Source organism: Aptenodytes patagonicus, chromosome 1 (genome assembly GCF_965638725.1).
Source record: "Aptenodytes patagonicus chromosome 1, bAptPat1.pri.cur, whole genome shotgun sequence".
In the NCBI taxonomy this organism is placed as follows: Eukaryota; Metazoa; Chordata; class Aves; order Sphenisciformes; family Spheniscidae; genus Aptenodytes; species Aptenodytes patagonicus.
The window spans coordinates 29,105,951-29,133,450 of NC_134949.1; the positions used below are offsets into that span (position 1 = coordinate 29,105,951).

Genomic DNA, 27,500 nt, shown 5'->3' on the forward strand with positions numbered 1-27,500 from the left:
CTGTGGGAGACGGTATCAAAGGCCTTACTGAAGTCCAGGTAGACCACATCCACAGCCTTTCCCTCATCCACTAGGAGGGTCACCTGGTCATAGAAGGAGATCAGGTTGGTCAAGCAGGACCTGCCTCTCATGAATCCGTGCTGGCTGGGCCTGATCCCCTGGTTGTCCCACTCATGCCTTGTGAGCGCCCTCAAGATGAACCACTCCATAATCTTCCCCGGCACCGAGGTCAGGCTGACAGGCCTGTAGTTCCCCGGATCCTCCTTCCGGCCCTTCTTGTGGATGGGCGTCACATTGGCAAGCCTCCAGTCATCCGGGACCTCCCCCGTTAACCAGGACTGCTGATAAATGATGGAGAGTGGCTTGGCGAGCACCTCCGCCAGCTCCCTCAGCACTCTCCGGTGGATCCCATCCGGCCCCATAGACTTGTGAGCGTCCAGGTGACGTAGCAGGTCATTGACTGCTTCCTCTTGGATTATGGGGGGTTCATCCCGCTCGCGGTCCCTGTCTTCCAGCTCAGGGAGCCGAGTACCCTGAGGATAACTGGTCTGCCTGTTAAAGACTGAGGCAAAGGCGGCATTGAGTACCTCAGCCTTTTCCTCATCCTCAGTGACAATGTTCCCCCCCCGCATCCAATAAGGGATGGAGATTCTCCTTGGCTCTCTTCTTGTCATTAATATATTTGTAAAAGCTTTTTTTGTTGTCTTTAATGACAGCGGCCAGATTGCGTTCTAGCTGGGCTTTTGTCTTTCTCATTTCTTCTCTGCACGACCCAACAAGATCCCTGTACTCTTCTTGAGTCGCCTGCCCCTTCTTCCACAAGTGGTAAACGCTCCTTTTTTTCCTGAGTCCCAGCAAGAGCTCCCCGTTCAGCCAGGCCGGTCGTCTTCCCTGCCCGTTCTTCTTATGGCGTATGGGGACAGCCTGCTCCTGCGCCTTTAAGATTTCCTTCTTGAAGATCGTCCAGCCTTCCTGGACCCCTTTGCCCTTCAGGACCGTCTCCCAAGGGACTCTCTTAACCAGCGTCCTGAACAGGCCAAAGTCCGCCCTCCGGAAGTCCATGGTTGCGGTTTTGCTGGCCCCCCTTCTTACTTCACCAAGAATGGAGAATTCTATCATTTCATGGTCGCTAAGCCCAAGACGGCCTCTGACCACCACATCTCCCACCAGTCCTTCTCTGTTAGTAAACAGCAGGTTGAGCGAGGCACCTCCCCTGGTAGGCTCACTTACCAGCTGTGTCAGGAAGTTGTCTTCCACACACTCCAGGAACCTCCTAGGCTGCTTCCTCTCTGCCGTGTTGTATTTCCAGCAGATGTCCGGGAAGTTGAAGTCCCCCACGAGAACAAGGGCTAGTGATTGACAGACTTCTGCCAGCCTCTTGTAGAACGCTTCATCCGCCTCTTCATCCTGGTTGGGTGGTCTATAACAGACTCCCAGCAGGATATCTGCCTCGTTGGCCTTCCCCCTCATCCTTACCCATAAACACTCAACCGTATCATCGTCACAATCGTTGAGCTCTATACAATCGAAACACTCCCTAACATACAGGGCCACCCCTGTAAAACACATTCATCCCTTTTTAAGGCAAATCAAGCAACTATGTGCCTTGAGATTTACAGGACCTTTGATATGGTTGGGTTTTTTACTTAGTATCTTTTTTCAAACGTTGAAAAGAACTTCCAAACTACAAATTTCAGGTATTTTCTTCAGAATTGTAAGTTTTTGATGGAAGTCTCCAATGTTTTAATCATGATATAATGCCATATTAATCGCTTCCAGATGCTGTAACACTACTATTACAATATTCTGTCCCCTGTGTTGCTCCCAAGAAACTGCATTTTGTGCACTGGTATACCTAGCATATTCCTTCATCCGCGACGTCCCTCAAGGGTCCGTACTGGGATCAATACTATTTAATATCTTCATGAATGACACAGACAGTGGGATTGAGTGCACCCTCAGCAAGTTTGCAGATGACACCAAGCTGAGTGGTGCGGTTGATTCGCTGGAGGGAAGTGAGGCCATCCAGGGGGACGCTGACAGGCTTGAGGAGTGGGCCCACATGAACCTCATGAAGTTCATTAAGGCCAAACATGAGGTCCTGCACCTGGGTCAGGGAAATCCCCAATATCAATACAGACTGGGGGATGATGGGATTGAGAGCAGCCCTGCTGAGAAGGACCTGGGGATACTGGTGGATGAAAAATTGGACACGAGCCGGCAACGTGCACTTGCCACCCAGAAAGCCAATCGTATCCTGGGCTGCATAAAAAGAAGCGTGGCCAGCAGGCTGAGGGAGGTGATTCTCCCCCTCTACTCTGCTCTCGTAAGATCCTACCTGGAGTATTGCATCCAGTTCTGGGGTCCCCAGTACAAGACAGACATGAACCTGTTAGAACAGGTCCAGAGAAGGGCCACAAAAATGGTCAGAGGGCTCTCCTACGAAGAAAGGCTGAGAGAGGTGGGATTGTTCAGCCTGGAGAAGAGAATGCTCCGGGGAGACCTTATTGCAGCCTTTCAATACTTAAAGGGGGCTTATAAGAAAGATGGAAACTTTTTACCAAGGCCTGTAGTGACAGAACAAGGGGCAACATTTTTAAACTTGAGGAGGGTAGGTTTAGATTGGACATGAGGAAGAAATCTTTTACAATATGGGTGGTGACACACTGGAATAGATTGCCCAGAGAAGTTGTGGATGCCCCATCATTGTTCGAAGTCAGGTTAGATGGGGCTTTCAGCAACCTGATGTAACGAAGGATATCCCTGCCCGCGGCGGGGGGGTTGAACTAGATGATCTTTAAACATCCCTTCCAACCCAAACCATTCTATGATTCATTGCTATGCTTTCCTTTCCATGCCTAAAAAATTCTGACTACAGAACTTTTATTTTTTACCAAATGAGTTCAGTTCCTTTAAGGGTGGTGTCCAGGTTGTTTTTATTACATTTCTGTGGTTGGAATGCAGCCACTGTACAAACAGGGAGGATAACAAGAAATAACCATTAAAAATGCACTGCACATTAAGACACTAGTTCCTCTTGTGCTGTAATTTTTTAGTATTGAGGACCTCTTTTTTGCAAGGACAGTTCAAAGATTATTTTGATGACTAATCTGTGGAAAAATTAATAGCTTAAAAGACTAATCAGGATAGAAAACTTTCATTTTTGTCAACTATACCTTCCTCCAGATCAACAGTAAATCAAGACCAAAATCAAGCAGTTCAGTTGTCCACACAAAAATAAATTTCATAGGCTTTTCTGCCAGCAGCTTAAAAGTACAGCTCATAGAAAACACTGCCATACAAACACCTCTTTCTGGAAGTGTAAGCACAAGGAATAACACATAGGCTCTTGAAACTAACATTTCTCTCAACTCTGGAGTTTGTTTTTTGAAATCAAAGGTTGAAAGGCAAAGCTGAGGGATGTTGGTTAGAGATGTAAAGGATCTTACATTTATAGTACTTTATGTATGTTCTGAGGAGGAAGCAACTATACAAAATACATACAAAAACCAAAAAACTTTTTTTTTTTTCCCATAAGCAAAACAAGATTTGAACTCCCATCTTGTAAGTTGCTCAATACATTCTTATCTAGAACACTTTCAGTATAGTATGATATATCCCAAGGTATTTATTGTACATAGAAAGCAAAATATTGAGATTGGTATTTGTATGTAGCTAATATGAAAATATGTATGTGTGTGTGTTTCAATAGATATATACTTAAATGTATTTATTTGCAAAATTCTACGCTACCATTTTGTTATACAATGGGAGCAGTGTACTACAGACAAATTCCCATGTGAAGTGCTGAGTATTTAAACATAAATTCTGAAGAAATATTTATATATGCCATGTCTTTTTATTAATAACCATGCTACTCAAATAAATCCTAACAACAGGTCATAGCTTAGTGATTTCTGACTTCTGATCAGAACTTACGTATCTACTACATAATTGGAATCTGTATTTTAACGAAGATTAGTATGGTTCCCTGACGGACCAATCCTGGGTTCAGAACTAGTCAGTATTTTTTACTGATGACATAGAAGATAAAACAGGGAGCACGGTTATTAACTTCACAGATATCAACAAAATGGGAGGTAATGCAAGCACATTGGTGAAGACGATGAGATTTCAAATATGTGGCAACTTGAGAAAATCCAGGTAGAGGTTTAGAAAAAACTGTTATATGAAGAAAGGCTGAAAGAGGAATGTCTTAGGTTATAGAAAGAGCAACAGGTCAGATGCTGGAGTTAGAAATTAGTACAGACAGTAAAGCACTGGACCAGGTTGCTTGGGGAGCCTTGGAGTCCCCATCCTTGGGGGCCTTTATGAAGAGGTTAGACACACCTATGTGAGAAGTGAGTTCAGTCACTGCTCTTTGGTAGAATAAAGGGATGACGAAGTCATCTCTTAGGAAGTATTATTACTACATCATGTCCAAATGTCCTCATCAAAATGGTTGTCTCCTATTGAACAAGTGCTGGCAAACTACACCTCTACCTGAGCTCAGGACTAACAATGCAGTGTAACAAACAGGAGGTGAGGAGATGCCTGCAGCAGCAGCAAAAATAAAATATGGCAATGCTAAATTATTTCAAAGAACATTTTGGTAAAGATACAAACAAATGAACATACTAATTTCCACAGATCACCTTCTTTACAATTGGTGGATCTACTGTTATAAACGAAAATTTTCCTTGTACCCCAGCACTTTCAAAATTAAACTCTCTGTGAGAGACCTTTGTAATATAAAAGGAGGATTCCAATAACCTGCAGAGCTGCCTGCTCATCTCAATCCATTACTTCTTCCTTGCTCATAGATCACAGAACATGAAGTTCCTCTGTCTCTGTGGCTGCCTCAAACATTCACTCTTCCACATGCTTTACAGCTTTACATGGAGATTTTTCTCTCACTCCTGCAACTGGCAAACTACAACTTCACGTTCTCATGTTCTCAGATGTATACTACATCCTTAAAGACATCATCATTTATAGCATTTAACTGGAACAACTGTCAGGTGCCAGGAGACAGGTAACAGTTGCTGGACACTTACAGAGGCCTCATGAAGACTGTTTGTAGGCTGCTGGAGAAGAGCTTTGAGGCTTCAAAGGAAAAAGAAAGATAACAGGGCAGGCAGCTGAGGGATAAATATGTACTAGGAAGGAATGTATAAAGTAACTTCCAAATATTTAGAGATGAAGCCAAATTCCCAAAGCCTACAATAACTTGTCTGATACAAGGTGAACTTGTCTTTTGAGTTTTGCACAAGATTAGCCTCATCCTGCCTTGGGAAAACTTGTTTAGTACAATAGCTACTAAAATCCTGCTAAAATCTAGGCAACAGCAACAAAACAAGTGTAACATTCAACTTTTAAACATTAGAACGTATGCTGTTGCTGACATGAAAACAACCAGATCCTATAACCAAGTACATGATTTCCTAATTAAATTGAGTTGAGCCGGTGTCAACAAGGAGAAAAGATACTTGATACAATATTCTCAATTATGGATAGCATGTTTTCTACAGAGGTTTCACGTCACATCAGCTTTAATGTAAGGGGATACCGAATCCAGCAAAACAGCAGTGAGAATGCAGGACAACAAAATATAAATAATTACAATAAACAAGGTTTGGATTTGGTTAGTAGAAATAGTGATCATTTCAGGCTTTGAACAGAAAATACAACTTTTCTTTGGAAAAAATGCAAAGTCAGACAATGCCTTTTATAACCATCAGCGCTGAGTTACTACAGAGACCCTGAGCACTTCCCTTCTTCCAAAACAGAAATTTAACCATTTAAGTTTCCCTGTATTTCTTTCATCCAATTCTACGAAAGGAAAAAAAGAATTAGTTCATTTCTTATTTGTATACATAAAAAAGAAGAAGAAAAAAAAATGCAAGGTGTTTGGTGTTTAATTCTGAAAGCTGCCAGGGAAGTGCCACAACCCCTCCAGGATCCCCAGTGGAACAAATTCCACAGTTCAGATCTGGGTACTCTAAACATCGTTGCCCATATCCACCCAAAATCTTTAATGTTCTGCTAAAATCATTTAAGGGAAAGTGCTGTGGGACGTCATGATCGAGAGAGATGCAGTCTCTCAGACAGTTAAGTCAATGTAATGACTGGCACTGAAAAGACTTTGCTCTTGGCTTTGTATTGAAGAGGTGGTAGAAGTAGAGAGAGAAAAGCTGCCTAGGTCAATGTGCTTACTGTGAGCTTTGTAGCCAAGCATATGGTCTGCAGCAAGTCATGTAATTTTTTAAGATCTTTCAGTGCATTTTTATTCCACGTAGGGCTTGCAATAATCAGTCTAAAATCATGAAAGGGTGATTTTTTTTCTGGGTTGCAGCTGAAAGTATTTTGTATTGCTATGGTGACTTAGGCACCTAGTAACACTAGGGAGTTTCTTACTTTGGTATTCAATGGCACAAAGGGCAATAAATTAGATTATGTCTTGAAGTCCCTCCCAGGCTTATTTTCTATGTGACTTTAATTTTGATACTATTGACTCACTAGCTTTCCTAGTGACTTCATGTAGAAGTATATAAAGATGACAAATTTTCTGGAACTCAGCTGAAGAAAGCTTTCCCAAGGGAATCTTTGGGACTGAACAATTTCTAAGCCATATGTGGTATGACAACCTATGTTGATTATTTCTTTTAAGATTTTGTTTGCTTGTTAAAGTAATAAAGATTTTTAAACTTTAAAAAAAATATAAATTAGGTAGCTCCCAAACAACTTTAACCGTTTCCCAAACCAAATGATGTAGTTTGACCCATTCTTCCTCACAATTCTGTAGACAGCCTTAAGCCCACAAACATTAGATCTTCAAAACCAATTGGTTAGTCTGCAGATATTTTTCCAACTGTACTATTTCTCCACTATCTTTACTTCCATTATATTGACTATGCTTCAGTATATGAAAAGAACAAAACAGAACCTGTTATGTTTGTGTTACACAATATCTTTTATAGAACTCCACATTTCCAGTGTAACTTTTTACGTTAGACACCTGCAATTTTTATTTGCATTTTTACTTATTACCCACACTGCCCTCAATTCTTTCATGCTGTAGGCATCCTGAACTACAAGTGCAATTTTGATTCAGCTACACAAAGTGTTCCAAGTATACTTTGGGAGAAGATACTAAAAAAATCCACAGCTACAGAATTCTTCAAACTGTGGAAGTCTGAAAATTTTTGTGTCCAAATCAACACGGTAACCTACTAAAGCACAAAGAATACTGTGGCCAAACTAATTCTTTCTGTACATTTCTATATTTTAGTATTTGAAGAACATTTTTAATCTTTATTTTTATCTGAAGCATCATGGCTTTCTGAAGACTTTTCTGTGTTAACATCTAACATTATATAAAATATTTTCCTAGTTTAACCTGTTGAAACACATATTATTTAGAACTTTTATTTCTGTCTGACCTAGTATTTTTAAAGCTGTGACTTATGTTAGACTTTTCTACAAGAATATTTTTCACCAAATATTATTTGGTAAAATGATAATCACTATATTACAGATGTAGTAACGGACCTGTTTGTTTGGTTTTTTTTTTTCCTTTTTTTTTTTTTGTAGTAGAACTGGACTAGTATTTCCTTAGGAAGAGCTGTATCTCATCTTGCCAGTACAGCTCTAGGTCTGTAGGATATTCTATAGCAGTTTAAAAAGAAAAGCTCTCCTTTCCAATCCACTGTTTCGGATCTAGAATTTTTATATTTATGCCTTGGCAGGCAAATGGAGACAAATCCTCAAATCCTACAGTATTTTCAATATATCTAATTCTATTACTCTGTCTCTTTACGATTTCACGCTATTATAAAAAGTTTATTATTTTTCTTAAGTAGAAGTGAACTGTTTATTGACGTGAATATGTACAGCCATTTAGGGAGATACTAATCCAAATATTGAGAAAGGGAAGAAAGCATATTAGATGAGTAATTAAATACAAATTCAGTAATGCTACAACTGTCACAGAATCCATTATTATTTTTCCTTGAACATCAGGAATCACTTCCCCATGTATTTATCACATATACTGAAACGCTGAAGAAGTGCTATTATTTCTAGATAAAATAATGCCTATATGCAAATCTCTAGCTTCAAGCAAGAAAGGGAGGAAAGTCCTATTGTCACATATCTTTGTCAGGCAGCTGAGGGTGCGCTACCTCATTTCACTAAGGAGGGAGTGAAGCTACAACATCCTGGTGGAAGAAGACTGGAAATACGATGCCTATAGAAGCACTGCTCCTCAATGGGGGTGTTTCTGGATGTGCTTTGTCAACCTGCCACTTTCAGATTGCACCCTTCCACCCTGGGCCCTCCAAGAGCCATGTTGAGGAAAAAAAGGGAAGTAGCAACCTTTTCTTCTCTCAGATGCGACACTGAAGCACAAAAAGTAGCTTCAAAATATACTTTTTTTCATATAGAATCATAGAATAGTTTGGGTTGGAAGGGACCTCTACAGGTCATCCAGTCCAACCCCCCTGCTGTGGGCAGGGATATCTTCAACTAGATCAGGTTGCTCACAGCCCCCTCCAACCTGACCTTGAATGTTTCCAGGGATGGGGCATCCACCACCTCTCTGGGCAGCCTGTGCCAGTGCTTCACCACCCTCAGCATAAAAAATTTCTTCCTTATATCTAGTCTAAATCTACACCCCTTTAGTTTAAAGCCATTCCCCCTTGTCTTGTCACAACAGGCCCTGCTAAAAAGTTTGCCGCCATCTTTCTTATAAGCCCCCTTTAAGTATTGAAAGGCTGCAATAAGGTCTCTCCGAAGCCTTCTCCTCTCCAGGCTGAATAACCCCAACTCTCTCAGCCTTTCTTCAGAGGAGAGGTGTTCCATCCCCCTGATCATTTTCGTGGCCCTCTGGACCCGCTCCAACAGGTCCATGTCTTTCCTATGCTGAGGGCTCCAGAGCTGGACGCAGTACTCCAGGTGGGGTCTCACCAGAGCAGAGTAGAGGGGCAGAATCTCCTCCCTTGACCCACTTCTTTTGATGCAGCCCAGGATACGGTTGGCTCTCTGAGCTGCGAGCGCGCATTGTTGGCTCATGTCCAGCTTTTCATCCACCAGTACCTCCAAGTCCTTCTCGGCAGGGCTGCTCTCAATCCCTTCATCCCCCAGCCTGTACTGATACCAGGGGTTGCCCCGACCCAGGTGCAGGACCCTGCACTTGGCCTTGTTGAACCTCATGAGGTTCACACGGGCCCCCTTCTTGAGCTTACCCAGGTCCCTCTGGATGGCATCCCATCCCTCTGGCGTGTCGACCGCACCACTCAGCTTGGTGTCATCTGCAAACTTGCTGAGGGTGCACTCGATCCCACTGTCTATGTCATTGATAAAGATATTAAATAGTACTGGTCCCAATATGGACCCCTGTGGGACACCACTTGTCACCGATCTCCATCTGGACATTGAGCCATTGACCACTACCCTCTGGATGCAACCATCCATCTATCATCTATCTATCATCTTATCCATCACTAAGGATTTCAAGTCTACCATGGTGGAGCTGGGAGTTGCACTGACTTGGTGATGGAAAGCAGAGGCAACAGCCCTAGCTGGCAGGCACTGCTGCAGACTCTGACAGGAGATAAGAGTGCACTGGAATAATTAATTAGGCCACTAAAGTTTGTCATCTTTAGTTCATCACTAGAGGAGATGGCGTAAGATGGAATTAATGATCAATGGTCACAAAGTGCCTCTGGCGCATCAAGTAAAGTGTAGGAGCAAGTAAGAATGAGTTTGTGTAAGTCTATTACTGTTTTTACAACCTCCAAGACTAGAAACTTGCTTTCCTATTTATCATAGGTGTTGATTTAATTTTATCAGTCACTGTAAAAGAAGCTAGTGTTCCTTCATGCCTTCCCTTCAATTATTTACAGATATAAGGTAGGTGATTCCCCTTGGGAAAAAAAAACAAATAAATCACAAACCCCATCATTACCAACTGCACAAAACCGGTCTGGCAAACACAGCTTTTCTTTTGTGATACCTTAAAAAGACGTAAACGCAGTTGTTGCTATTTGTAAGATACATCCCTTCAGTGAGCACCTGATACGACTTCACTGGTATCTGTAAAACAAAATCCAGAGCATCTTTCTCCTTCAGCTTGGTTGCTTCTGCTCACTCTCTCATTGTTTTGTCTTTATGGAAACATACTCTAGGATCACAAGATAATTCAGGTCAAAGGGGCCTCAGGAGATCTCTAAGACAACCTCCTGCCCAAAGAAGGCACAGCTACAAAGTCAGACCAGGTTGCTCATGGTTTTACCCAGTTGGGTCTTGAAAACCTCCAAGAATGTAGACTATACAGCTTCCTTAGCAACTGCCTCAACTCACTGCCTGATTGTCCTCATGAAGAGAGTTCTCTTTATACCCAGTCTGAATCTCTCATTTTAACTTATGACCACTGTCTCTCAGTCTACCACCACAGTGAAGAGCCTGGCCCCATCTTCTTGCTAATCTCCCTGTAGGTACTGAGGGCCAGGTCCCCCCGAAGCTGCCTCTTCTCCCGGCTGATCAAGCTTAGCTCCCTCAGCCTCTCCTCACAGGGCAATTGCTTCTGCTTCTGATCATCTTGGTGGCCTTCTGCTGAACTCAATCCAGTTTACTGCTGTATTTTTCATATCTGAGGTGCCAAAACTGGACACAGTATTCCAGGTGCGGTCTAATGAGTGCTGAGAAGCGGGGGATAATAATTTCCCTCAGTCTCTTGGCCTTCTGCTGTGCTTAATACAGCCCAGGACACTGTTGGCCTTCTCAACTGCCAGGGCAACCTGCTGGCTCGTGCTCAGCTTGCTCTCTGCCAGTATCCCCAGGGCCTTTTCAGCAAAGCAGCTCCCCAGGCAGGCCGTCCTAGTGTGCCTCATTGCAAAAGGATCTTCCTCCCTCAGTGCAGGGCATGGCATTTCATAAAGTTCCTCTTGGCTCGGTCCTTTAGCCCACACAGGTCCTCTGAATGGCTATCCTACCCTTACACATATTGACTGTTCCCCTAATTTGATGTCATCTGCAAACCTGATGAGGAAGAGGTCCATCCTCCAGGACATCAATAAAGATGTTAAACAGGGCAGGTCCCAGCACATTCTTATGTCCCAGGACAAATCAGAGAATACTCAAGTATTGCAAATGGAAGACCAGAGCAAAAGGCAAGAAAAATCATTAATTGGTTGTAAAGATCTAGCATGAACATGGCAGAGGAAAGCTACTCTGAGTGCATATGTATCTCTAATACCAGAGGGGAGGAAGACAGCAGGAAGACACTCATTGTTACCTGAAAATTTGAACTAAGTAAACACATGGTGCTATTTTAAAGAAAAGAATATGCCACAAGCAATACAGGGTGTCTGAAAAGGAGGTACAAAGGATTAAGAAGGCAGTTTAATGCCAAAAATCCCAAAAGAAAAGGTGATCTTATCTGTATCTTTTGGCTATTAGGGGAATATAGACCAGAAAATATTAAGAAATTACACTTTTATTAACAGAAAAAAAAAAACCCAAACCTTTTAAAAAAATCACTTAGAAATTTATTGGTTAACAGGGCATTCCCAATTAGTCCTGCCACAACTCAGAAAATATTTTCTTGTTTGTATTTGCACAGATAAAAAGGTTCTGGATTTCAACATTAGCAATTTTGCTAATGTTGTAGACTACTAAGACTGTAAAAATTTTCAAAGATCTAATAAAAAGATTTCAGATCTGGGAGAACTCCTTGTCTTATTTGGAAAAAAGGATTTTCATGAACCAAAATTGAGAAATGGGGCTGTAAGGAGTTGTGCTGTTTTTGGCTGGGATAGAGTTAATTTTCTTCATAGTAGCTAGTATGGGGCTGTGTTTTGGATTTGTGCTGGAAACAGTGTTGATAACACAGGGATGTTTTCATTATTGTTGAGCAGTGCTTACACAGAGTCAAGGCCTTTTCTGCCTCTCACACCACCCCACCAGCCAGTAGGCTGGGGGTGCACAAGGAGTTGAGAGGGGACACGGCTGGGACAGCTGGCCCCAACTGACCAAAGGGATATTCCACACCATATGACGTCACGCTCAGCATATAAAGCTGGGGGAAAAAGAAGGGGTGTGTGTGTGTGCATTTGGAGTGATGGCGTTTGTCTTCCCAAGTAACCGTTAGGCGTGATGGAGCCCTGCTTTCCTGGAGATGGCTGAACACCTGCTTGCTGATGGGAAGGAGTGAATGAATTCCTTGTTTTGCTTTGCTTGCACGTGCGGCTTTTGCTTTGCCTATTAAACTGTCTTTATCTCAACCCACAAGTTTCCTCACTTTTACTCTGCTGATTCTCTCCCCCATCCCACCGGGGGGGAGTGAGCGAGCGGCTGGGTGGTGCTTAGTTGCCGGCTGGGGTTAAACCACGACAGCAGTCACAAAAAATATCAGATGGAGATTAGGAGTGATTAGGAGTGACTGAAGGTAGAATAAGAAATGAGGGAAAGCCAAAGACATGAAGGCAAATGGTTTCCTGGGATGAAATCCAGATCTCATTTAAGTCAATGGCAAAATTCCCCTTGACTTCATTACGGCCAAGATTTCACTGGTGAAGTTTATTCACAGCAGAAGATATAAGTGAAATATGCAGTGCATCTGACAGAGCGCTTGGGGACAAGGGGGAATAACCAAAGGTGATATACATAGTGAACCATGTATTTTTCTACTAGACACATGAGGTGGAGTAACAAGTATATATAAGACCACTAATTTTACTTGCCCTACGAGGCTTCTAAGAGTAATACAACAGTAAACAAGGTGATCTGATGGATGCATTTTAATTTGCAAATTTCTGTGAGAGACTTCAAAAATCTAACTCATACTTAAATTAGACATAAAGATCTGTCAGTAATAAAACTAGTTAGATGAAGGAAGGACAAAAGATTATTTCACAGCATGGAGGTAGGTTAACAGCGAGAGTTCTCTAAGATCCTACATTTGATTTCTATTTTGAATATAATTAAGAATACCCCAGAAGAAGATATAAACAGAGGTAACAACAGAATATATTTAGATAAGTCATATGTAAAGTTAACTGTGAAAAAAATAACAAAGCTGACAATCCATGGCAGATCAATTTACTGCTGACAAATAAAAGAAAGAAAATAAACTACCCATATACATCTATCTACTGTAACCACTTGGGAAATAGATGTTATTATGAATCCTTCAGTGGCGCCTCTGCTTAAGAAGTCAAAAACCAGTATGTTAGACTCATTAGGAGAGACTAATGACAGTGACAATGAAATAAAACATGTTTATGTATTTATAGTAGGCCCTCACTTCAACTAGTACGTTCAATGTACTTGACTACCTTTTAGCTATTACTCACTCATCTCAAAAACAATATAGTAGAATCCAGAAAAGAACAACAGAAGTGACCTATGGCATGGTAAACATATCTGTAGGGGGAAACATTAAAAATGATAGGAGTACTTTGAATTGATTCAATTTAGCTGCCACTGAAGTCAACACAAAAGGAGTAGCGGCTTGGAGATATGAGTAAAAGTTATATACTAGAAATATGGAAATAAGGAAAATATAGGAAAAAAGCAAATGTTCACGCTTCACCTTACCCATACTTAAGGCTCACCCAATTTAATATGGCATATTTATGATCATTTTATCACTACAGTTATCCCACTATTAATTTCTTCTAATGATAAAAAGGCACAGAGCTTCTGCTAAAGAAAAGTTTTTAAAATCCTCAGTAAGTTACACAGCTAATAAGCTGTGTTTTTTTAATTTATTAAGTATTTTTTAACAGGATTAAAATATATAAGTATTCAATAATTCTGAGATGCCACCTGCCATTACTCTGCAGGAAAATGTTTTAACAGACATTGGGCCTCATACCGCAGAAGCCAACCAGCCATTAATTCATGGAGATTAGAAGCAAACTCTCCTTTTTCCTTTCTATACCATAGGCACTTCCTGACTCAGGGATGATTTTGTACTGCTTAACTACAAAATACACCAATGCATTTGTTCTTAAAGTGGCTGGAGATAGTGTTTGGTGCTTTTTGCCCTGTAAGTTTGGCCCTGCCCAAGCCCATCAAAATACAAACTGGTTTACTTTAAATTAGGGACAGCTAAACCCTGCAGTTTCTATTCTAAACAAAGTTTGAAAATGGACATTGGTGGCAAATCAGAATGAAAAGGAAAAAATGCAAAACAAGTTTTTGAAGAATTTCAGCTTTATAGTAATGAGTCTGAGTTGAAAAAATGTTGAAAATATAAAAAAACCCCAACAACCAAATATGTAGTCCTCTTCCTTTTAGCTTTGTACAAAGAAATGAACTTTATAGAGAGAAATTTCTAGAGAATTGACAGATTTGTTGATACCCACATGACTTCATTTCCCTTTAACCAAGAAAAAAAAATATCTTTGATTAAAAATGGGTAATAAAAACATGCAGAGTTTTTTCTTAGATTATGAAACTGACAATTAAATTGACTAGGTCTCCATGTTTTGTTTTGTTTGTTTGTTTTTTTTAAACTTGGCAAGAAGATGCCGAGACAATAAATAGGGATACCCTAGCTGCATTGATATATTATCAGCTATGAATGTTAATAACACTTACTACAAAAATAATCAGATGAAATCTTTGAACTGTAGATAAAGAAAGGATCTTTCTGGAAAACCAACATATTAACAATATATTTTCTTTAAATATCAAATGAGGGTCAAAACTCATGCACAACTAGCCCTTCTTACAGGATCAAAATTCTTAGGAATCAAGTTCTTATTAAGAAGATGACATTAACATACATTTTTCTGATTCTAGTGACTCTTACTAAAATTCCCATCCTTGACTTTGGCTTGCTACCTTTGGTGTCTAAATAAATGTATTTTCTCTGTGACAGAACCACAAGAAAGTAGAAACTTGACTAGGAATTAGCTTAGGGCACAGGCCTCAAGTCTTTCAAACCGTCAACTGTACCTAGTTCAAATGTCAAAAGTTAACGTGCTAAAAAAAGAAAAGGATTAGGAGGAAAGAGCACAGAAGTTTTTAAGGTAAAAATTCAAAGGAAAATGACACAGCACTAGAGATTTGAGTGTCTGAATATTTTTGGGGTTGTTGAAGAACCATCGAAAAAGAGCAAGCCTGAAAACAACAAAGTTTAAGAAAAGAGGCTATGGACCTGGCATACTCTATAGTATCTAATGATTTGGAAGTTTTAAAAATTGTACCCGTTACACAGAAACTTAGCAGCAACAACTAAATATCTCAGTATTATTTGCTGGTTAGAGCAGGCAAATGTTCTCTATGCAAAATCTGGAAAGCTATTCAATGATCCAGGAAAAGCTGAGGGAGAATTTGGACTGTACTATGTATGGTTTTTATACATCTTAATATAAATACAGGATATATAAAATTGTTTTTCTATTTCTGTTGAAAAAACTTTTACATCAATAAAACTCTGCTATCTTGGAAAACATATAGCTGATCAGATAGATAGCGTGGGACAAAAAGGCTGAAAATAATATCCTTTTACTAACATTTCCACAGCACACTTTTGTGAGATTTTATAAGCAAATCATCAACATTTTTCCACAGTGGCACCTAACCATTTTGTTCTAATGCAGCAGCAAGGGATTAAATAGCATTACACTTACACCTGGGCATGGTACATTTTTTCCTGTGGAACAGTCTTCACTGAAAATGTTGATTGGTAGGTATGCCTGATGGGTATGTTTAAAAATTTTCAGCAGGATGCTACCAAAATATTTCCTTTTCCTATGCTAAGTTTCTTGGAGCATTGATCTTTTTATTTTATTTTTTCAGTGATTAAGAGCTAGGACTTGAAGTGCTGACTAGCTTTGCCTGCTAGTACAAGCCTGGAGAATGGCCAGCCCTTCAATATGTTTTTTGCCGAACAGTTGATGGTAGCATTTAACAAGTAGAACCACACGTCACACTCAGCAGGGACAAATGGGTCAAACTGACCTGTGTAGGACTGTCTGCACTGTCCTAGCTGACATTTCTCACATTAGTTGAATCTTACGCTCACTATGTATTTTTCTGCAAGGCCAAGGTTCATTCAATCTTAAAATAAGGAGTGCTTAAAGATATTTAGCTATGACAGCTGTTCCAGATTATGAAGTAAATGGACTTGGACAATCCCAGCTAGCCTCTAGTAAGACATGGCATACATAAAAAAAACTTACTTCTTCCAGATTTATCATAAGAATTGAAGAAAACAGGGTTGGAAGGGACCTCAAGAGATCATGTAGTGTCTTCATCCCCTTCCCCTATCCCAAAGTAGGATCATTTATACCTAAACCACTTCTGACCATTTCTAATTTGCTCTTAGAAGCCTCCAGTATCAGCGGCTCCACAGTCTCTCTGTGCTGGTACACATATCAACACTTAATTATCCTACAGTCAGAAAGGTTTTATTTTTTCTGGTGTCTATCCTAAGTCTTCTTGCTGAAATACTAATAAATTATTTATTGTCCCATTCCCAATGGACAAGTTCATTCCCATCTTCTCTGCACATCATTCTGAAGACTGTCATCATTTCCCCACTCAGTTTCTCTCTTCTCAACAAACCTAATATTTTTAGTCCTTCCTCAGTCTTCAGAAAAGGCCAATCAGAAGAACTCGGTGGAGGAATAGAGCTTACTTTTATGTACAACATTCTTGTTAAGTATGCTTTCACAACCACATACCTTTGTCAGCGCACATTCAGTTGGTGACCTGCTACAATTTCTAGAGTCTTAAGAATGACTGCGTATCCAGTCATCACCACCTCGTATTTACACCAATGACTGTTCTTACATGTAACACTTCAAACTTACTCTAACTTTTCTCAGAACATTTCACCAAATTGTTAACATCATGTGAATACTAATCATGCCTCCCATTTTTATGCTATTACAGATTTAAGATTTGGATGTGAAGGGCAACATGTCTGAAGAATATGTTATATCTGTATGGCCTCTGCAAGAAAACACAAATATAGTCTGCCTGCAGACCGAGCTGATTAGGAGATACCTGAGATATCACAGAGCCTAGGTTAACATATTCTGCCTCTTAACCGCATACTTTAGCCTGTGCTTAACGCAGACTTCTGCTTCGCAGGGCAGTATATTCCAACCGAATGAAATATATACAGTGCAATACATTGTTCATTACTACATCTGTAAGTATCCAGCTACAAAATAAAAAAAATAGGTTTTAAATTGTAATTCCAGTAACTCCAGATTGATACAAAAGCATAATTATTTCTTTCACGATGCCATGAATAAAAGGGCATGCATAGTAACAGAACACTACTTGATGGGTGCTCATCTCAAGGTATTTCACTGCTACCAGTCATGATTTACCTTTTGGTTTAACGTACCTATAGTGGAGTCTAATGCCATCTGGCATCGTGTCAAACACTTCTCTAAACAAAGCCTGATGCTATTCTACATGGGGACAGTAGTGTAAGTAATATACAGCTTCCGTTCAAACGACATCTGAAGATGCTTTTCAAAAATTAAACAATTCAATTACTACCTAAAGACTGCAAGAGTTTGGGGCAGGGATTTGAAAATCCTTTCTGTTTTGCCTTTGCACAGCACTTACCACAACAGGGCCCCCAGTCCATCCTTTAATACCATACTACAAAAATAAACCACAACAATTCAGCTGATTTTAGCTAAAATATGTTTTTTCCCCATAAGAACAGAGAGAAAGAAGAAACACATTATATACAACTACATCTGGAATGCTTAAAAAAAACATGTTAACACCTGCACATGAAAATAAATCCAAACTGAATAGTTTTATGGAATGGCTACTAGAAAGATGAGGAGAATGGACAGTCTGCTGTATCAGAAAGAGCCTGTTTGGTCTACCGAAATGAAGATTCAAAGTTCACAGTGTGCTCTCTAGAACACATTTCAGAAACAAAGAGGACGAGTAAGAAAGACTATGTAAGCTAGAACATGTATCAGTGAAACTAAATTGGAATATATTTAGTCTGCGATTAGGGATGCGGCTTATAATCATCAAAGGAATGAAGTTTCGCAATGGCTTTCAGATTTGAGATGGACTATGAAAATTTTAGGAGAGGTATTGTATGACATGGTTGCCCACAACATGACTCTTATTTCCTGTGTTCTTAGGACTAGAGGAGATAAAAGCTCAGAGAACATTTTTCAACTGTGATGTCTGATAATGCCAAATTTGCAAGGTATGAAGAAAAGGAGGGGAAACATAAAGAAAAATAAAAATCAAGTTGGAGGAAGTCCCTAATTACCCAGAGTACTATTATCACAGCATAATACTGCATCAAAGAAACATTTCCCCTTATCCATCTCAATCAGAAGCTTATGGAAGTCTTTGAAAAGGGTTAGTGAGAGCCCATGATCATACAAAGGCTCTGCAACATCATTAAACCTCTATTAATGGATACAGTGGAACAAATGAACTTAGTAAGTCTAGGAAAATGTCCTGGTTTTGGCTGGGATAGACCTAATTTTCTTCCTAGTAGCTGGTACAGTGCTGTGTTTTGCATTTAGCATGAGAATAATGTTGATAACACACCAATGTTTTAGTTGTTGCTAAGTAGTGCTCACACTAGTCAAGGACTTTTCAGCTTCCCACGCTCTACCGACTGAGAAGGCTGGAGGTGCACAAGAAGCTGGGAGGGGGCACAGCCAGGACAGCTGACCCAAACCGGCCAAAGGGACATTCCATACCATGTGACATCATGCTCAGTACATAAACTGGGAAAAGCTGGCCAGGGGGGCCGCTGCTCGGGGACTGGCTGGGCATCGGTCGGCGGGTGGTGAGCAATTGCATTGTGCATCACTTGCTTTGTATATTCTTTTATGATTATTATTAATATTTTCCCTTCCTTTTCTGTCCTATTAAACTGTCTTTATCTCAACCTATGAATCTTACTTTTCTTCCCTGATTCTCTCCCCCCCATCCCACTGGGGCAGGAGGCGAGAGTTAGTGAGCGGCTGTGTGGTGTTTAGCTGCCTGCCGGGTTAAACCATGACAGTAAAGAAGGAAGACTACTGGATTTGTTCAGCTTAATTTAAGATACATATTTAATATCGTTGTTTAGTTGGAGAAAACCACTGGAATACCTGCAGTTATAACCCTAACAGAGACTACATCAGGGTCTATACTACACATATGCATTCCCAGCACTTTTCTAAATCATAGACTGCTGTTAGACGCCAAGAGCACATTTTCCCAACTGCACTTTGCCAGAAGATTGTGAACACTGCTTTTGTATATGGACTTTACCAGGTATAATCACGTCTTTAGTCATCTTGAGATCTGATTACTTTAATGTGACCTACACATAGGGTTTCACACTGAGATGAAGTCTTTCTATAAACTCTTAAAAAAAAAAAGTGCATTGAAATTTTTAGTCTTTTAAAATGTGTAAAGTGCCTAGAGTTTTCTACAAATTCTAGACTAAATAATAGTCAAATAACACTTCCTCAGCACAATGTCCTAAATTTTTCAATGAATCTTTGCTTGGATTTGTGGATCATAATTTAAACTACTGGTATAAACATTACCAATTGGATATAATTGTATGTTTTTATTTAACTGTTTACATGATACGTAAATGTAAAGGCACATTTTGGACATGTGTATTTACAAAAAAATATCTAGAGAGTCCACTTTCAAAAATTTTGGCTTATAATATTACAGTTACTCAAAATCCAAATGCAATCATCAAAAGTGGATAAAATTCATAACTGTACGTGCAGTTTTAGAAATACACTGTAAACGGCACTATGATCTCAGCTTTTGTGATGTACAAAGACAGTAATCTCCTATGAACTATATTTAAGAATTACACAACCACACTGCAGAGAGATTTAGTTGCACAACTTCAAACACATTTTTAACATCTGTAACAGTATTTAAGATGCTGCCTTTTCTTATACAGACCCGTTATGTGAAAAGCATAAATACCTTGCCCATACATTGAGAATTCATGACAGCAGTACCACAAAGTTGTCAGCAAGACAGCTTCCAAAAGATTCTGCGAAACCCCACAGGAGCCTACCAACTTCTGCAAGCCATGCTATGGGGATCTGACACTTTTCAGCTGAAGGAACCGTATCGCTGGAGTGATCTTTTTGCCAAGACCATTGGGAATGTACTGTAGAAGTGCAACAATTGGGGCTGGAATAATGTAAAGAAGAAATAGCAAATTCTGATCCAAAGTAAGACATGTAACATTTAAGAAGCTAAAGAGGAAATGATAAAGGACTGGAACATCAGTCTTGAAAGATAAGAAAATAGATGAACACAAGCAAAATGTAGAGGACGTATGCCTGAAAAGTAAAGTAATACAAAATAAAAAAAAAAAAAAAAGAATAATATAAACATTTAGGAAAATATTCAAGTGAAAAGTTATGTCAATGGGAATATTGAAAAATATTACTAATCAAAACATCATTGCTTATTTTTCCATTAGTGCCCACACATGAGTGGCTCTGTACGAAGTAGGGAGGCACAAGTCACTACTCAAAAGAGTTTACTGTCACATGATCCATACAATCAGTAAAGGCAAAAAAAATGTAAATGGTAAGGAAATAGTATGATAAAGTATTGGCTTGCTGGACTTGCTTGTCACTTTCAGATGCTTTGCAGTGCTAGGCAAAGCCAAAATTATTTCACTGTGTATTCTCACAATAGAGCTTCTTTCAGGGGGAATATGCTCAGACAAAAGCTATAACCTTTAAGATCCTGTTTCCTAGCCGTTCCTCTTTTCATATAAAAATAAAAACCAATTGTTGTCACAAAGTCTCTTTGCCCATTATCTTCCTTAAGTTAGATTTATGAATAAAAATGTGTGAAATTAAATTATACAGGCATTAAAATATCATGTGATTAGGTGAAACATTTTTGATGAACAAGGATGCCCAGAAATACTGCAATTGCTACCACGTTCATCCGCTCAATTACACGCTTCTCACCTATTTAATAATGCTTGTTACATCCCTGTTAATTGATGTGTTTGAGAGTTTATTTTCTTATACACTATCTCAAGTCTTATACAACGAACAAGAGACTTGGATCATAGCAGCCTCCTAGAACAGAACAAGCCTTCAAGGTAAATGCAAAGAGATCATGAAATGGGACAATGCAATGATAAAAAAAAAAAGGAAAGAAGGAAAGACAGGGGATTGGAACATTATGAAGTTAAAAAAACAAGGGAATGAAAGGGATTAAAACTGGAATGATAGGTAACCTACTGTAAATGGTGTGAAAGCTTAACAGTGGGGGACTGGAATAATCAGATATGGGAACGACCTGACAATGGAATGCTTTCAAACTGAAGCACCTCAAAAGTAAATGATCTTAGAGCAGAATAATCGTATTTGCCTCTGGGAATAAAATTTAAAGATAAAAAAAATTGAAAAAAAAAATATCAAGTTTGATGATTATGCAGATAGAACTGCAGAAAGAAATGATCCAGTCAGGGCAAGAGTGGGAAAGGTAAAGGAGTAGGGTTGGGAACGACAGCAGAATACAAAGGGAAAGGTGACTGAAAACACAGATGGTTGGAACTCACCTTTTCACAGACAGAATTGAAGACGAAGGACTACACTGGATAAGCTCATTTTTATAATTCATCTCAGATTGACTCTTACTCTTCTTCATTTGGACAAAAGTTATTCTTTCCAACAACAACTTAACACAACATTTTCTAGAAACAGCTTTAAAGATCATGGGATATATGTGTGCCTTGACATTTGGTTTCAAACAATTCCCATCTTACAAACAGAGTAAAGCACTACGATAGCTGAACACAGAGTCATATACGACACAAGGATATATGAATTCACTTTTTTTAAGAAGTGACTCTTAAAAAGTTATTTTTGGTTTTCACTGTACCTTTAAAAAGCAATCAACAATTAAAATTCTAGACATCAGTATGACATCCATTATCTCCAGGATTCTGGATTTGCTGTTAGGAACTAGACTATTTTCATAAGTCAATTGAGAATATGAGATTAGTTGCATTGTCCTCAGTCTACACTCTCATACAGCGTGAGCAGGGAGAAAACCATGATGACAGCCGCCTTCCACAAAACCTCACCAGTAGAACATTTGCTTTCCCTATCTCCCTTGCTAACTCCTCCCACTCCTTATTTAATAAGCTGCAGTGAGTTTTAACAGAATGGTATAACCACCCCATTGTTTCCTATGGTGAGACTACAATTTCTCAGTCTACAATTTTCTGAGTTTTCTGATGACCAATTTCTTTTTGTTTCCTCAACTGCTATGAACAGCGTTGCAGATTAAAATTTTATCTTTTTCCCCAAGTTTATACAATGAAGTAAAATGGCACTTTGCATGATGCATTTGCCAAAATATGAACACGTGGACAAGAGATGCACTAAGTGTTCTGGTGATAAAACACCCTGGTCCATGCCAGTTGCAGTAATCACTTAGGTGTGATCAATCTAGTACAAATGCATAGACAAACACCAGAAGAACAGTTGAACTTGATTTCCATCCTCGATATTCCATCCCCGAGAGTGAGAACTGACTTTCAGTTCCTTCAGAGCCAATACATTTAGATTCTTAAATGAACATCAGGATCATAATGAAATCAACTTTGTGCTATTATTTTTCCTGTCTCTGTTATATTTTCAAGAGTCTGATCCCTCCAAAACTCTTCAGCAGTATACTGCCTATGACACCCAGGTTAAAAAGAAGTTGTGTTATCACTAACGCATGAACTGTCATTATTGTCCCTAAGTATCATTCCACGTCTTGTATAATGTTGTTATTTCTTCAGGGATGATAAAAGTTTTTCCGAAGTTTCACACAACCATGCAGCTTTAATTGCACTTGTTTGGATGCTTGAGGTTTCTTTTTTTACTTCAGAAGTCTGCATTTATACCCCAAAGGTGTGTACTAGAATCATAGAATCATTAAGGTTGGAAAAGACCTCTAAGATCATTGAGTCCAACTGTCAACCCAACACCACCATGCCCACTAAACCAGGTCCCTAAGCGCCTCATCTACTCATCTTTTAAATACCTCCAGGGATGGGGACTCCACCACTTCCCTGGGCAGCCTCTTCCAATGTTTCACCACTCTTTCAGGAAAGAAATTTTTCCTCATGTCCAATCTAAACCTCCCCTGGCGCAACTTGAGGCCGTCTCCTCTCATCCTATCGCTTGTTACTTGGGAGAAGAGACCGACACCCACCTCGCTACAACCTCCTGTCAGGTAGTTGTAGAGAGCAATGAGGTCTCCCCTCAGCCTCCTTTTCTGCAGGCTAAACAACCCCAGTTCCCTCAGCCGCTCCTCATAAGACTTGTTCTCCAGACCCCTCACCAGCCTCCTTGCCCTTCTCTGGACACGCTCCAGCACCTCAACGTCCTTCTTGTAGTGAGGGGCCCAAAACTGAACACAGTATTCAAGGTGCGGCCTCACCAGGGCCGAGTACAGGGGGACGATCACTTCCCTACTGTGGAGCTTCTAACTAAATCCATGCACAATTGTTACACAAGATTAGCAGCACCTAGTTCTACATAAATAATGAATTTTTGTATATAAAATACCTTCTGTTTTATTTGTCACTTTGAAACCTGTTGCTTATCGGCTAAAACCCACAGTAATTTTGGAGAAGTAGTCCATGTTCAAAAAATAAAGGAAGAAACAGTCTTAAGTATTGATTTAAATGAAAAGATAATTGTCTGACATTGATTGTTGACAACTGATATTAGAGGAAATTGGAATTTTGAACAGAACATATACGCGCACAATAAGTAACTTATTTTCTAAGTGAAGATTTATGTCAAAGGAGCACTTAGTGCCCATGTCAACCTACCAGGAATCGGATTTAAAGACCAAAGACAGAACTTGGATTTAATACTACTAAAACACAGAAAGTAAACCTAGGATTTGAGATCCCACTAGTGATATGCTGCATACCGGATCATGAAATTGCCATCTTTCATCAGACTGGGAATGGAAACTGGGAGGCATGCAGCATAAGATTTCAGATGCTTTACATAATTATTAATACAGGAGGTATCCCAATTACCAGGCCATGGTTATATTGATCACCTAAAACTTACTGCAGTATTTTTAACTGTTCAAGAAGTGTAAGAAATATAACATTACCCAAGGCAAAAACTGTAAAGCTATTAAAGTGCCACTGCCCTAAATACTCTGGCTGGGACTCACTGCACTTAACAAACATTTAAATGTTATACATTTACTTGAAGTTATATACCTACCATCTTTCTCTAGTCAATGAACAGAGACTATTTTCTAAGTAAGCTGATTCACCCACCTATGTTAGATACCTGTCCACAGATGGATAAGTTGATGACTCTAACTGTTCTTACTACTCTGTTTCAAAAAACACATGTGAAGTACCAGGTTCAAATCCATAGACTGTAATCATTTTCCCACTTTCCGACACTGAGTGGCTAAGGTATTACAATAACAGAAATAAATTTTTCTGATAGTTCTCATGCTCAAAGCACAGAAATATTGACTACTGTACACACACACACACACACAAAATTTTCATTATGTTTATAAAAAGATGAATTTATGCTAGAAAAATTAATACGAACATTCCAAAATAAAAAAAGTTCCACTATCGTATATTTATCTGATAAAACGATATTCAGTACAATTCTAACAACCAAATGCCTGAGATGCTTGGCTTTGACACCGTCACTGGGACTCTTTTCGCATTTCCTGCTGATGCGCTGACACCAAACAAATGTGTCTCCCTGGAAGCTTGTCCAGAATCCAGACTCTGCCCCTTCCCAACTGCATGCTCTGATCTCTAAATTGCACACCACCTCTTGCATCTTTCCCTAATACCATGCTCCATTGCTCCTGGCTGCGTGCCAGCTTCAAGATGGCAGGCAACATAATTGCTCAGCACATTCCTGGTGTTGTGGCTAGTACACTTTCCTGGGAATCAGGAGAGGGAGGTTTAATCTACTTGAAGATGAACAGAGCCACCTACTTTATAGGCGAGTGCAGTAGTTATGACCCCCCAAAAACCACTCCTCTAGGGGAGAAACACCCAGACTTCCTGGGTGAACCTTCTCAGGAAGCTACAAGTAAGTGCATGCTTGTGGCAGTAAAATATTTTTCTTCTAGTGTATTAACTATTTTTCATTAAAAAACCCCTGAGATTATGTAATCTGTGTAGGTAATGTAAAATTATGAATTTCTCTTCATTGTTTGCCATATTCCTTACTTATTTTACTTATGTCATGCTTTCCCTATGTTCTTTTCTCATTTTCTTAATGAGCATTCTTAAGTAATGCTCTTTAACAAAAACGAGGGGCCCTGGTCAACATGGTCACAGAGGCAAGGAAGAGGCCTCTCTTCTTCCTTGGTCCTCTGCCTCCTGCACAAGCCTTTCCCTTCCTTCACTTTTCCTTGCAGATTGCATTCGTTCCCTTTTTCATATCCTTGGCTCCTTTGGCAAGGAAAAGGCAAAAATTTCACAAGTGACCGGGTATCTAGTCATAGCCCGTATCTTTTGGTTGACAGTTCATGGTCTCACAGAAGCTCTCACTAAATTTGGTGCAAGGGATGAATGAGCATAACCTCCTTCTCCAATGGTATCTCAGGGCATTTACATTCTGTTGCTTCACTCTGTCAAGAACTGAGCAACACGTAGTCATACGTTTCAAAAGAGTCACCATGGCAAGTCCTGAAACTGCCAGTTCTGACAAACAACGTATCATAGAAGTGAGAGAGGAAGGCTGAATCTTGAGTTACACCCTGACTCAAGTTATTTGCCTTTTTTATAGACAAGAATTGCTACAATATGCTGTATTTTAGCTATAAACACAGCTATAAATGTAGCCATATCTACATAATCATATGCACAGATATCTCAGTTTATCCAGCAGAATGGCAGACAGTACACAGGATGTGTAAACAGATCTGCCAAACACTTACAAAACAACTTTAATAGCAAGTGTCATTCTTTTCTGTAAAGTAGCTGTTTTTAACACACATGATCTAACTCTTGTTTGCTCTTTAAAGTTTTATTGTCTTGGCATTTTATACAGGAAGAGAGCATTAGCATACTCAGGAGAACTGCTAAAAGTAAAAGGCCTCAAGCTACCCACTGCATGGTTGATAGCATAAAGCATGGGATATAAAAACTTTTGTCTGATTGCTCACTTTACTTGTTTTAGAGTAGTGTTACTCTCAAGAGCATATATTCATGTTCTTTCTACTTCAAGTTTTATTACTTCTTTTGTATTATTTAATACATCTAAAGACACTTCCAAAAGACAAATTTTTCCATTTTGAAAAAGTAATGGTTTGGAACCTGATAAAATACATGAATGTTCACAGTGTATTATTTTCAAAGGCAAGTAGAACAAATGTGCAATAAAACAATTAAATGTGTGACAATAAACATTTCTATGTGATCATAGATATATTAACATGCCAAACAAAAGAAGAAAAACTTGGTAAAATATTTCCCCTAAAAAAGGCTGGATCAAAATGGATTCCTCACACACCAGAGCATAAGTAAAAAGGGAGTTTGGTCTCAGTTAGTGTTACTGCTAAATATCCCACTCCAGAAATTAAAATGAACATTAAAAATGTGACAGAGAAAATAGAACAAAAAAAGGCAAATCAGTTCAGCTATTTGAAACACAGGAAAAAAGAGACCATAATTGTACATACACATTAAAAATCATCCTACAGTAAACTTAAATCTAAGTCTACTTAGATATCACACTGCTAATTATTATATAAATAACCTGGGAAACAATACCTCCAAGATACATGTTTTACTATTTACTAAACAAGAAACTGCCACGTTTGACACCACTGATTAAGGCCAGGCATTTCTAAAGCTTCAGACACATTTCTGAAATCCACAATACATCAATTTTTAATACTTCCGCTCTCTCAGCTCCATTAAAAAGATGGTAGGGGAAAGATTTTAGAGTAATTAATGATATAGTTAGCTGCTAAATATTAATAGGAATCGTAGTCTTGCATAAAATATAACATATAAACCTTGCCAATACAGACGCACCAGTAATTAAACTTGAATATGTAATTACACTGATTTATACGACAGGCAAAAAGTTTCACTTTACTGGCTTCTATGTAAACTGTGGGCAACAGTTAAACTTTGCATTTTACGGTTTACATAAATGGGCAATATCTCCACTACAGTTCATAAATGGTTTAGAGACTCAGAGTTAAAATTACAAGTAATTCCAACATGAACATTCTGACTATACCTTACAAACCAGGCTGCGAAAATGACCACAGAGATCAGCCTCCTGTTACATTCAATGCTTGCAAGCAAGTTGAAGAGGTTTTAAGAAAGAAAAGAAAAAAAAAAGCTTACACCAACCTTACTACAAAGTAAATGAAGACTCATCTATTTAAATGTTTTGATATAAATGTTTTGTTTCAAACATATAGTTCCAGATGTTTCACTTACCATGTTTCAAAGCACTTTTGAGTAA

At 39.3% G+C, this 27,500-nt stretch overlaps 1 protein-coding gene across 8 annotated transcripts in view; it reads right to left on the reverse strand.

The window, feature by feature from the left end:
• Positions 1–27,500, reverse strand: part of FOXP2 (forkhead box P2) — a 442,435-nt gene that overhangs the window by 9,710 nt on the left and 405,225 nt on the right. The gene's annotated exons all lie outside the window — the stretch shown is intronic.